Raw genomic sequence first — 13,120 nt, 5'->3', positions numbered from 1 at the left:
ATTTTCAATCAGAAATTTAATGAATATTTAAGAGCAAGTCCAACCTTAGCCCGTAGCACATCCAAAAGGGCAATAAGATTGGTTAGCTAATAATTGAATGCGTTAATACAAACCAATTGTGGTTGGCGCAGTAAAGTGCAAATTTGGCTATAAGCTTCTCTTAACTTGGCCAATGAGCCGAGCGGTAATTTGTGCGCACTCCTTTGCATGCCATAGGCAAAATTCGAATAGCATTGTATAATTGAAAGCCTGCACTGCGCTGGCCAAGGGGCTTAAGTTCGAGGGGTGGGTGGTGGTGCGTATTTGGAGTACTCATTCAGGTGGAGGCGGTAGGCGGATGGCGGCGTACGTCTGGCATCTGGCGAATGGCGGATGGCGGATGGCGGTGGGCGGATGGCGGCAGGTGCTGGAACTAACTCAAACTTTGCACTCGGGCAATAATATTATTGAAGGATTAAAGTTTAAACTTTTAAGTGCAAAAACACTTCAATTCAATTGAATTGTGTGCAAGGCCACACAATACTTTCCTCCAGAGCAACGATGCTTTACCACATTTTGAGTCAAGAGGGCTAAAAAGTTTTTGTTGCGGTTATTGTGGGCATAAAACCAGCTACAAAGTTTCTGCCAGCTACAATTGCAATACAGTTGCAATGTTTATCGGGCAAGCTGAGGTGTGAGAGAGAGATTTTCCATTTTGTACAATCCTAATGCGATCAATCAGGGAATGACAACCTGAACCTCTATATAATTGAAATTCAGCAGAGTATTAAAACATTAAAAATTGTGCAAAGAGCGCAACGAAGCGAGAAGAGGCCAACGAAATTAATAGAAATGTGAGATTATGCTTATTTTGTATTTTTTTTTTATTATACCCGTTGTGCTATTAATGATATCATAATTAAAGTTTATAGAAAAAAAATCAAAAATTTCAATTAATAAATTATTAAATATTAGTTTTATAAATACACTTTGGAGTGGCATCAAAAGGCTAAAAAGTTATGTTTAATTATTTCGAAATACGATATTACAAATTTGTAACATGTAAAATCAGTAACTATTTTTGATTACAGTCTAAAGTCATAGAACAAGATGAATAATTCTACACACACAATAAAAATGCTTCAAATTAAATAAGCAATTCATACATTAAGAGTATGATGATAGGCAAATAAAAATGCGAAAATGCGAAAAGCGCATTAGAATTGAAATGAAAGTAGAAAGTAGAAAAAAATGGCGGCAAAAACTCAACACAATAGGTTGTCGAGAGCGGCATCTCTCTGAGCCCATTGACAAGTGGCCTTTAAATGAAGTGTAGCTATCCAATGCACAGAAAGAAAGACAGAGAGAAAGAGAGAAAAAGATAGAGATGAGGGAGAAAACGTAGACTGGGCATGTCCTTGACTGTAAGTTGTCATGTCCTAAGGATGCCCATGAAGCTATCTTTTAACAGTGGGCGTAGCTGTTCATTTTTATTTTAACACGCTTACAACGATTTAGTGGGGAATTTTATTTTATTTCATTTTCTTTTATATATATATTTTTTGTTCTCCCTCTTTATTTTCAAAAATTTCTTTTCAACTTGTTCGCTTCTCGCGAGGCTCTCACTTGACTGCATCCTTGTGCTTCCTGTTTGCAGTAGCTGAAACAGCGTTTAACTGATAATCCTGACTTGTGCTGCAAATAATTTGCTAAACTGTTGCCGGGCTCTCCTACCCGCGCAACTTTTTTTTTTGACTTAGACTTACCGCCCACGGTATCCTTAAGTTCCATGACAAAGTTTTCTCGACTTAATTCTTTTATTTCGCTGCGCTGTCAGTCGCAGCATTAAATTGGTAGTATATATTTGCATGTAATATGATATAGACACGCATTGGCTTCCAGAAATGTCGTTGCCGTTGAAATGCCGCAAATACTTTTGCATGCCAAACCACAGGTCCTGGGCATTTCTCTTCCTTTCACTTTCTCTTTTCCTTATGCAACTCAACTCAGTCAAGTACAAACGTTGTGCACGTTTATTGTGAATTGATTTGCTAGCGACTTGGGTGCAGGTTTCTGTACTCCACATTTATAATGAATAATTTCCGCACGACTTGAATTCAATGGCCAAAATGGTTTGCCGGTTGAATGTTTGCCTAATGGCCAATATTATTATTATTATTAGGATTATTATGATCACGATTACAACTGGCGCGCCTTTCAGACTGCGAAGCCCATTATACTTATCATTGACTCAGGTTCAGTTTATTCGCAGAGTAGTTTTCCTACTTGAATAATTTCATGTGCAGCAAGAAATTTGTATGGCATTCAATGATTTATTGCGTTTTTAACTATCAAAGAATTAGATAGACAGTAGTAAAAGAGTAGTCTGTACTTTAATTCGCATGAGAAGTAGCCGAATTACTATTTGAATAAATTAAGGGGAAAGTTAAATAAAGTTCGCGACTTGAAGAAATCTATATTTACTATTTTCCTTTAGGTAAGTGAAAAGGTTGCCTTAAATGACATAAATAACCTACAAAGGGAGCTTTAATTCTCAAATATAATTCCAATTAGTTAATTAAAAACAAAAGTTAAAAACTAGAGTTAGAAATAATAAAACGTAATCCATAATTCGGTTAGCTTGACTGCTTTTCCGAGTGCACACAATAAGCGTTAGTGATAAATTTAATGTACTTTATTAATATTATAAATATTTTTTGCCACTAGCAAAGCAATGGGAAATCTGGCACTTTGGTGTATCGTTAAATTAAAATAACTGAATAAAAACACTTTGATATCGTTGCTCAGCAGTGCAAATTGGTTTAAAGCAAATTGAAAACATGCAGAGACATTAATTGGAAATGCCACAAACCAATAATTTTGTAATGGGTGCAAAATAAAAATGAATATATATATATATAAAATATAATAATTAAAATTGATAATACTCAATAGTTGTGCTTAAAGGTATACTCCAAACAATTCGTCCATTAATTGGCAAAAAAAAAAAAAAACAAAGCGCACAAAAAACGACCAGCCACCATTTCAATTTTAAATGCGTATTATAAAAATGCAAAAAACTATTTCCAAAAGCCTCAACTAAAAAGCTTTTATGTGCTCAATAAAAATTTGCAAAACAAGTCAGAAAAGTAAACATCGAAATTACATACAAACAGCAACCAAAAAACGCACAAAAACCAATGAACAATAAAAAGAATCGTATTTGTGCAATAATAACTGTATTTGTCCATTGATTGTTATTGCATTAGTTTGTTGCAAAAAACAATCCCAAAAACCAAATACAAAATAACATCGCTTGAAGCAGAAACCTTTTCACAGAATGACAATTGCATTATCATTGTGTCAATGCATATGTGTTTTTGTGTGTTCTTGCGTGCGTTGCTTAAAGTGGGGCTACTTTTTGCAGACGTGCTTAAATGTTGTTATCAGAAGATACCAATTCGAAAAAAAACTTGGTTAACTGCAATTCAAAGTGGCTTAGTTATACTTAATTTGGTTTAAATCGAAATATGTAAGAAAACAATGTCTGATGAGGACATAATATTTCCTATTATGTGTTGTGCTCTTAAGGAAATCCTTTTGTATCTATAGATAATTAATAGATACAATCAGTTAATTTATTTAGTGGCACATGTTAAATTTGGAATGCGTTTTAATTTAATAGCTCAACTGAAACCAACCAGCAATTATTGTAATTATATCATACATACACAGATACACAATATTCTCAGAACGAAAATAAACACATGAATTTTAATGCAGTCAACAACAGAGTCAAGTCACGCAGCAGACAACCAAACAAAACACAAATATGAGCAACAATAAACCAAAACAGCAAAAAACCATAAAGAATTAATAAAGAAAAATAAATGCTGGCTAAGCGCGAAACAATATATAAACAAAAAATATGTAGTATTATATAAGAGCATATATAATAGCAATACAAAAATGGAAGAATCAGAAACAATTTTGAATGAATTTTTTATTCGCATACTGCTGTTATAATTTCGTATATATTGCGGATTGTTGCACTGACTTGTGGCAGCCTCCGAGATTCGTTATTACCTCCTTTTGGGAGCTGCGTAATATGCACGGGGTCACGAAGTGCATAACGCATTGAGCAAATACAAATGTTGACCAACAATGCGACTCGAATCGGTTTTATGCTCACTCTATGCGCATGTTTGCTCATCGAGGGGATTGTGGTGGGTGAACTTAGCACATCTCCACCCCTGAAATGAGGTCAAACTGCATTTTCCCCACTGGCAAGCAACAAGTGTTTGCCGCTAGCACTAAGCAGACAATACGTGTATGTATGTCGCTAGTCTTGTAGGGGTGGCATTGTGGTGGGTTGCTCAAACTGCTTTGCCATAGAATATTGGTTAATAAGAGGGGAAGTTATAAGGCAACTGCTTAGCCGACAATTTGCTCCCCTTAAAAAGTAAGTTGAATTCGGAGCAGAAGGGTGAATATTTCAAAGAGATAATGGCTACAATTATTTAGATTTAAAAAATAAAAAAATTAAGAGATTTTGATTTAGAATTAATATATAGATTAAACTGTGATTTCAAAGTTAAACGTCTCCTGACAGCTTTAACAATGTTATATTGCTTAATTAGCGAGAGCAATATCAATTTTAACTTAAAGTCTATTAAAAAATAATAAATGTAATTAGTTATATATTTTTTAAGTATATAAAACTGATTGATTTTGGCCATTTAAAAATTTGGCTGCCAGCGATTATTAAATAATTGCCTAGCTCATATTGTTACGGGGCTTTAAGTCTTTTTTTTCAGGAGTCGATTACAAATCAGCGTGATAACAATACCGCAAACGTAACGTGACAAATCCTTTGGAAAACCTTTGGCGAGCCAACCACGTGAAATGGAAACTCGCATAAGAAATAAATAAAACGAAGAAGTAGGTGAAAAGGCAAAGAAACACTTTTCGGTTGTCACGGGGAAAAAGTCAAAGTTGCGTGTAAACTTTTTGCAAATGCTGGCACACATAATTGCATAAAGAGGACTTGAGAAAACTTGTTGCATACGACAAGTCGTGGGGCAATTGTAACTGTGATTGCGTGGCAAGTACTATGTTGTAAATGGATCGTTTTTGAGCAGCTCTGTCAGCAGACTTGCAAGGGAAATAGATGCTTGTGAGTCTGAGTAAATACTTATTGCTTATTATTTTTCGATGTATTGAATTGATTTTTAATCTTGATAAAATCATAAATATTTCTACGAATGCAAATTAGAGAAAGTATTTTCTTTTTTGTTATAGAAAAGTCTTAAATCAATATCTCTGAGTTGTGTTATCATTTTCTGATCTTAAATTCCTTGATTTGGAGAGTCTTTTAAGCTCTGCTGATCAGCAACAGATAATTAGTTGTGTGAACAAACATATTGTATGCATATTTCATAGATGACCAGATTGCCGTTGCGACGAAAATGCAAATATATTTATTGCCACAACAATTTCTAATCTAATTTAACATGGCCAAACCAGCCCTTGACCAGCCAACCCGTCCAACAAAACACAAACACATATATGCAAAATAGACAAACAAAACTGAAACGAAAACAAACCATACGGAAACGAGGGCTGCAACTTTTGTCATGAATAGTTTCCATAAATATTTAAGCACAAGCGACATGCAAATTCCTTTGCGCCCCCAAGCCGCGTTTATATTTTGGACATGCAGCTGAGCGTTTACGAAAATTGTTCATTGGACAACAACTGTGCAGCCAAAAATGACAACTAATTATGTCAGACAATTCCAAAGTGTTTGACACACATTCGTGTTGTCAATCAACCGTTAATAAATTGTTCAGTTAGGTATAACCAAATAATTAAATCATTTTAATTTACAAGCAAATTGGAAAATCTTGTGCTCACACACCTTCCGAAAATTGCTCTTTTGTGCTTATAATAATAATAATAATAATAATAATAATAATAATCATTATAATGAGTTGTTGTTTTGTGCAACGTTTCATATTAGTAAATATATATATAAGTACGTGAATTATGTATGTAAGTCAAAAGCCAAATCAACTCTCAGCCATTGCCAGGTTGGAATTTTCCGAGGCAATTGCTTGAAATTCCAAACTTTCAATGCTCTTTAGAATGTCAATTAAGATACCAGACATTTGCATTAAGAGCTCTTCGTTGAAGATACGAGTGTATTTAACAATATGACAGGAAGGATGAACTTTGGCTAAAATATGAGCAGTTTGAACTTTGTGCCGGTGCGAGAGCTATGTATATAAGAAAGAGACCGATGATGAGCAGAGATAGTGTGTGAGACGACATGCATGAATTTGAAAGCATGGCAACAGTTGCAAGTGCATCCTGGCAGCTCATCTTGACTGTCTCAGCAGGAAGCACTTAATAAATTCAAAACTACAATTGTCTGTGTCCTTTTCGACGAACATGTCAACAAAAGGCAACTGCTTCTTTTGTCCAACACCACAGCGCAATAGAAATCAGCCATCCTCTAAAGAGTCAATGAACCCCATGCCACAACATCAAAATGCACCATAATTATACACCACTAGAAGAGTCGGATGCGCTTTTGTTTTGTGCCAGTTTCTCGGCTTCAAAATCAAATTTCGTGTTTTCCAAATTGCGCAGCAAAATTACAACTGTCCAGCAAAACAGGAAAATGAAACCAACTTTCCAGCATTGCGTTGATTATGATGAGTGGAAAATAGCCGTGTGTGTCCTTGTTAGACTCGCTGACCTGTCTGGCCACAGACATGTTTGTAATTAGTATATCAGCATGGTGCCCACTGCGGCTTGGCTGACATTGGCTTTGGCTCTACTATTTTCTGTTTGCCTCTAATACAGCGAAAACACATTTTTCAGTTTTTAGCACTCCCGTCCTAGATTCCTCTATTAGATCTTCGTATATTCGTGTCCAAAAATGTACTGAGTGCAAAAATTTGACAGTTTTGCGCGGATGGATATGAACGCGTGACAAAATCAACACGCAAATTAGTTTATAATTTTGACAGACATGCAAGCGCAACAAAAAATGTGTGTTTATGCATATGTTGCAAGCGAGTGTCTGATGATTGTGTGGCAAAGTGAAGTAAGGTTTGCAGATAGCAAATCTATATTACTTGCACAAAAAAACGCAATGAATTAATCTCCTGCTTTTACGCTTACTAGTAAAAACATAGGATTTGATTTCAGAATATTACTTTTCCAAATACAATCTCTTAAATCGTAATACAGAAAGAAAAAGTTATAGATGCTAAGACGGAACATCTATCTAAAAAGTTTCCAGAAGTTAAAATAGGCTTGATAGGCAGACCCAAGTCTAATTGCTGACATTTCAATTAGATTATTCTTTCAAGTTTACTTTTCAAAAATAATAATAATGCTTAAAGCAAAACTTGAAGTTGCTTGTTATGATTAATAGAGTAATGTACTTCAATGCAATGGTAATTTTCCATCATATAATTCTCAGTTTAGCAGTTCAGTTTAATATTTCAGATTTTAGCATTTATTTTGCGACATTTTCATGTCAACTTACGCATAACGACTCTTTGAGAGATGCTTTCAAATCTGATTACCCACATACATATACATATACCAACTCGGAGGGCATGCAAGCGAGGCAAGAAAAAAAGGAAAAAGAAAATGTAATTTGCTTTTAGCTTTGATTTTCTGCAATATTAACTAAAACTGTAGTTCTTTTTTTCAGCTAAAAGTAACCGGAAGCCAAAGCAAATCAAGAAAAAAGTCCAAGTCTGAGCAAAAATGTTGAGATTTACTGAACAAGTAAAGGAAATGAGTGGGCGGTGAGCGAAAAGGCGCAGTTCTGGGGGCGTGAGTGTACGATTAAGTCAATGCAAATGCAAATTTCTGCAATGGCTCTAACTGAAAGTGCATTAAATCTATTAGAAATCCCCTCAACAGGCAGCCATAAACATGATTATCTCTCATTGAGCATATACTCTGCTTCTATGTATAATTGCAAAGGAGTATATAAAATTTTGATTTCTTATTTATGGTAAAAAATGCTTGTTTTCGGAACACTTTTAATATTATTTATAGCCGTGTGTGAATAAAGAACATTTTTCGTAGTTCGATATTAAGTGTAAAGAATTTTAAATGAATGTCTAATAAGGTCTGTTACTAAAAAATAATATTATGTTTAAGTTTTATTATCATGAATTATTTTTTTATAACTTTGGCTATAAGACAAAAACGTAGTTTATTATAACAGCGCTGATTGCTGAGTTATTATGCCACCATATTAAAACACTTTAGATAGGGAAACTCCCGGTTCAGCAATTTCTCTCTTATATTTTGTGCAACATCTAATATTATTTGTTGCTAAGCGACAAATTTACTTATCGCCGCCTCAAAGATGATTTCAATCAAAGTGCAGCAGCATTTTACAACGCACTTCAAAAGTGACAAACAGTCGCAAGGAAATTCACATCAACGTGGCATTAATATGACAGTCAACGAGCTGTTGTTGGTAATGTTGGCGCAGGAATCAGATCTAGGAACTGACGATGGAGAAACGTGGACAGGCGATACGCTGAACGAATCACTTTTAAATACATTTGCCATCGTTCATATTTTTGCCATTTTACCCACCGTCACTGACGACTTGCATCATTCTTTTTCATTTCGTCTGAGCACATAGATGAATGAATGACTGAATGACTGGATGCGTTGGATGGTTGCTTGAATTGTTCGCTGACTAGCTGGCTTCCTGGCTTCGCTTCGCTTCACTGACTGACTGTCTGTCTGCCAGTCCGGCTGTCTGGTGGTTACTCCTCACCATAGTTGGCTGCCAGTTAAAGCGGATTTGTGTTCTCTTGGTCCATGCTTTTGCTGCAGTTGAAGACGTGTTGCCGTTCTGGCGTCAAGAGCTTGCTTTATTTATTTAGTTTTGTTTTATTCATTTGCAGTTACTATGGCTACGGCTTTTAGCTTATCTTTTTATATATATGGAGAATAAAGTGCTTATATAATAAATTCAATGCCATTTTTGTTTACTAAAAAATAGTCCACAACTGTTTAAATATACACAAGAGAGTCATCGTAACAGGTATCTAATTTTTTCGATAAAGAAAAACTATTTTGACTTTGGGTAAGATGAGACTATCTTTTTAATTATAAGAAATCTTTTTTTTTTTTGTTTACATGGAGACTAGGTGTTCTATGAGTTGGCTAAGGCAATTAAATGGTTCATTTATTGTAAGCTCAACAGAACTTTACTTAATCAAGGTAACAAAATTTTCAAGCATTTTAATTGCCATTAAAAATATTATTAGCAAGTGTTTTATATATTTTTCTGGCCCTTGCACCTTACGATAAATAACCAAAACAATAATAACCTTATGTAAATTGATTTCTACATCAAAAATAACAGACTTATGGCTCGTGAATACAAAAGAGCAAATGGCTTCATTGTAAGTTGATTCAATTCAGTGTTTAATCTGAATTTGGATGAAATCTCGAATTGTTTGTATGTTATGTGTTCCACTACTCAGTAAGCGGAATGCTATTGCCAATTTGGTCAGCACAGCTCGCATTACTTTGATTAAAAGAAAGCAGCCTTGTTTTTTAATAAAGGGCACTCGAAATCACAAAGTAAGTTTCAGCACTGCCTGGGTAGCGACCACCAGCGGTGCGCTACCATTTGCCATTCTTATACACATTTATTTATTCATATTTTTTTTTTGTGTCTCATCCTGTGCGCTCATCACATTGCTGTTGTTATTTTTTTTTATTTATTTTGTTTTCTGCTTTTTTTTTATTATTTGTTTGTCGGGCAGGATATTACACCTCGGTTTTTGTCGCTGTCTTTCACTTTCACATGCTGTGACATATTTCTATAGCGAATCTTGAGAGTGAAGGGAGTTGGGAAACTTGAGTGAAAAGTCTGCTGGCGCGCAGTCAGCCAGACATTTTAGCGGCGGTTTCGTTCTTTTTAATCTTATAAACAATGTCAGCATGAGCTCTGCTTCCCGTTCTGCTCACTGCTCTGCTCTGCTGGTGTCGTCTCCAAAAAGTTGCATATGGCTTTCAAGCGCCCAAAAGCATTTTATGGCTTTAATATGTTAAATCGCATTTGCTTATCACTTTTTTTTTTTGTGTCACAAAATGTTTCTTAAATGACAAAGTGACTGAATAAATTGTAGGGCGGAGTTAACACTAGTTTTAAAATTTAAATAAACGTGTAGAGTTGAGCTTGGGCTGGTTTTAATGATTGAACACATAAACTTCAAGTAATTAACAAAAAGGCTTAAGCAAATTTATTTTTTCTTTTAAAGAGTAGTTATTAAATTTAGAAAAATACAGTTTTCATATTAGAATAGTTACCAACATTTTCTAACAGCAATCAGCCCAGCTATTCACAACCTCAAAGGGCAAACAATTATGCAAAGCATAAAAGAAAAATTGCTGGCTTTTCTGTGCAGCTATTCAAAACGAGTTACGTTACTCATATTAAATGATACATTTTTAATAATCCTTTGGGCCAGCTTTCTGAACGAGTAGTAACAAAAATAGCAGACTCCAAGGGTTTAACATTAAAATTTATTGGCTGCTTAAACTGTTGAATAACTATGACAAAGAAAAATGTTCATTGAAGCTTTATTCAACTAAATTTTTTTTCTTTTTTTTTAAATCAGAGTTTTTATTTTTTTGTAATAGTATTAAATGAACTTTCGCGTTTATTTAATTGTTTAAACTACGCTTTGTTAATTTTACTTTCTATTAGTAAAATTATGGTCGGTCGTTTAAGAACACTTTCTCTGTGGCCATTTTGGTGAATGTAATTAATACATTAACTCAATCTTCTAGCGCATTTTCATTTACATATTTGTTCTATTGTTCTACCTGCGGCAATATTTTCTACTCAGTGCTGAATTAGCTCGTTTGTGGCAGCATACAAATGCGAGCTACTCCGTGAGTTGAATCCCTCCAAATGTCTGGCTGATAAAAGTACAAAAGATAATGCCGGCGGCAAGTGTGCACAAATTTTTAGGACTCGAATGGGGCAGTGGGGTAATGTGTGCACGAATGTGTTTACATGCCATGCATCACTTTGCCTTGATTTTGAGAAAAAATTATCTGTTAACACCCTTACAAAGGATGAATGAATCAGGTCAAGAATCGAGCTTCGAATTTTAATATCATTGAAAGACGAATTTTCAGATCGAATGACTATTATTATCTGTTATTGCTTATAAAAAAGATTATGTTTGGTTTTAATATGAATGCGTGCATAATTATTATAAAAATAAGGGCATTTAATATTCAGTATTGTATAAAAAGAATACATTTTTATTTGTATTTTTCCTTTGTGGTTGTGTGTTTTTAGTTATGCTCTACGTGCGGTTAATCGCAAATGAGCAACGCAATTCCTGTACACATAATGAGGCCAATTAGGCCTGCGGCAAAAACTAAATGCCGTGTGCAGCTTGTTTAATGGCCCGCTTAACTATGACTATCTGCCATCTCGCAAGCCTTTTGCACAGTACCCAAAAAATAAACCCAACTGGCTGTTGGCATTTTCTTCGGGCCACGCGAAATTACTCGTCTGTTAACGGGTTTATGTTTACATCTACTGATTGCGAATCAGCTTTAAATCTTCCCGCAGCGGCAGACAAACTGACAGCATTTGCTCGATTACCAACATCAACTACTTGTGGTTAACAGCGGAAGTCTTCAGTTACTTTTTTATGTTACCATTCGATAGCAAGTTCCCATTAATAGTTTTTTATGACTTGTCTGGGTCCACAGCCAGCGCGAAATAAAGCATAATACTAGTATTTTCTGTGAAACATCAGACTTGAAGGCAGATATTGAAGAATCTTAAGAAAATAGACATCCAACAATTTAAATAATTTCAATTAGCTTTAGTTGTTGTTTATCATTTGTCAGTTTCTTGAACTCAATGGGATTTGAAGCACTTTGAATAGTAAAAATGAATCGTAGCTAAATTCAACACAAACTCAAGTTATAAAAATTTTCATTTTCATTTTTTGCCACACGAATCGAAATTTTCATTTCAAATGACAGGCATGCCTACTCCAACATTTAACAAAACTATTAATTCAATTCAAGTTGGCAGCACGATTGTATAAATATATAAAAAATAAATGTAGCGTAAACCACAAAGCCGAACCTCTAACTGTGCCAGTTACTTGATCAAATACTCAAGGGGTTTCAGAACCATGCAGCCCACACACACACACACACACACACACACACACACACACACACACACACACACACACAGACACCGCATACATACACACGCTAAATATTTGCACAGAATGCATTAGACTTTACATGGAAGCATGTGAAATATTTATGGAGGAGCATTGTAGACGTCAGATGATTAGTTGCATGTTCTATGTGCAGTCAGGGCTCCCCGAGCTGTCGATGATTTTGACCGAGCAAATATTTAATCTTAGAATATATTTACCCCTCTTTGGACGTGCTGGACGTCTTTGGAAATCTCAGTTGTGCTCCAAACAGCAGCAGCAGAAACTGTTCGCAGCTCGACTCGTATTAGCCCAAGTCAAACAAAGACATCGGCAAAATTGCAACGTGCAGAGAGGTCAAAAGAGAAACGAAGCAAACAGAGAAAAGAAAGGAAAAAATGAAAAGGAAAAGTGTTGTTAAGAAAATGCACAAGACAGAAAATCGATGTGAGCTGTGTGTTGCTTTTACGGTTGACTCTACAAATTTTATGGTTGGAGTGGGTGTCACTAAATCCTCGGTGTGACAGATTAACACGTGCTGGTCAAGCTATAAGCGAACTGCTGCCAACAGCAGAAGGCTAAACTCGAGTTGCAAACAAATAAATGGTGAAAATATGTATTTAAAATAGGGCATACCAAATACAAAAAATAAATTTCTGTAAATAAATAAACCGTGATGTAAAATACCAACAACTGCCAAAATCGATGAAAAGTTCAAGCGAAATCAATTTGCACTTTTTTAATTAAACTTTCTGGTACAACTTTGTTCCCCCAATCCACCACTTTACCTGCTCGTCTTCTGCATGCCTTATGATGAGTGCAACTGTTGCTACTTGTTTGATTCCCCTTAACGCATTTGTATGCTGTTAATTAAGTTT

Source organism: Drosophila grimshawi, unplaced genomic scaffold, assembly GCF_018153295.1.
Source record: "Drosophila grimshawi isolate 15287-2541.00 unplaced genomic scaffold, ASM1815329v1 contig_1377, whole genome shotgun sequence".
In the NCBI taxonomy this organism is placed as follows: Eukaryota; Metazoa; Arthropoda; class Insecta; order Diptera; family Drosophilidae; genus Drosophila; species Drosophila grimshawi.
Note: the sequence above shows the minus strand (reverse complement) of the source record.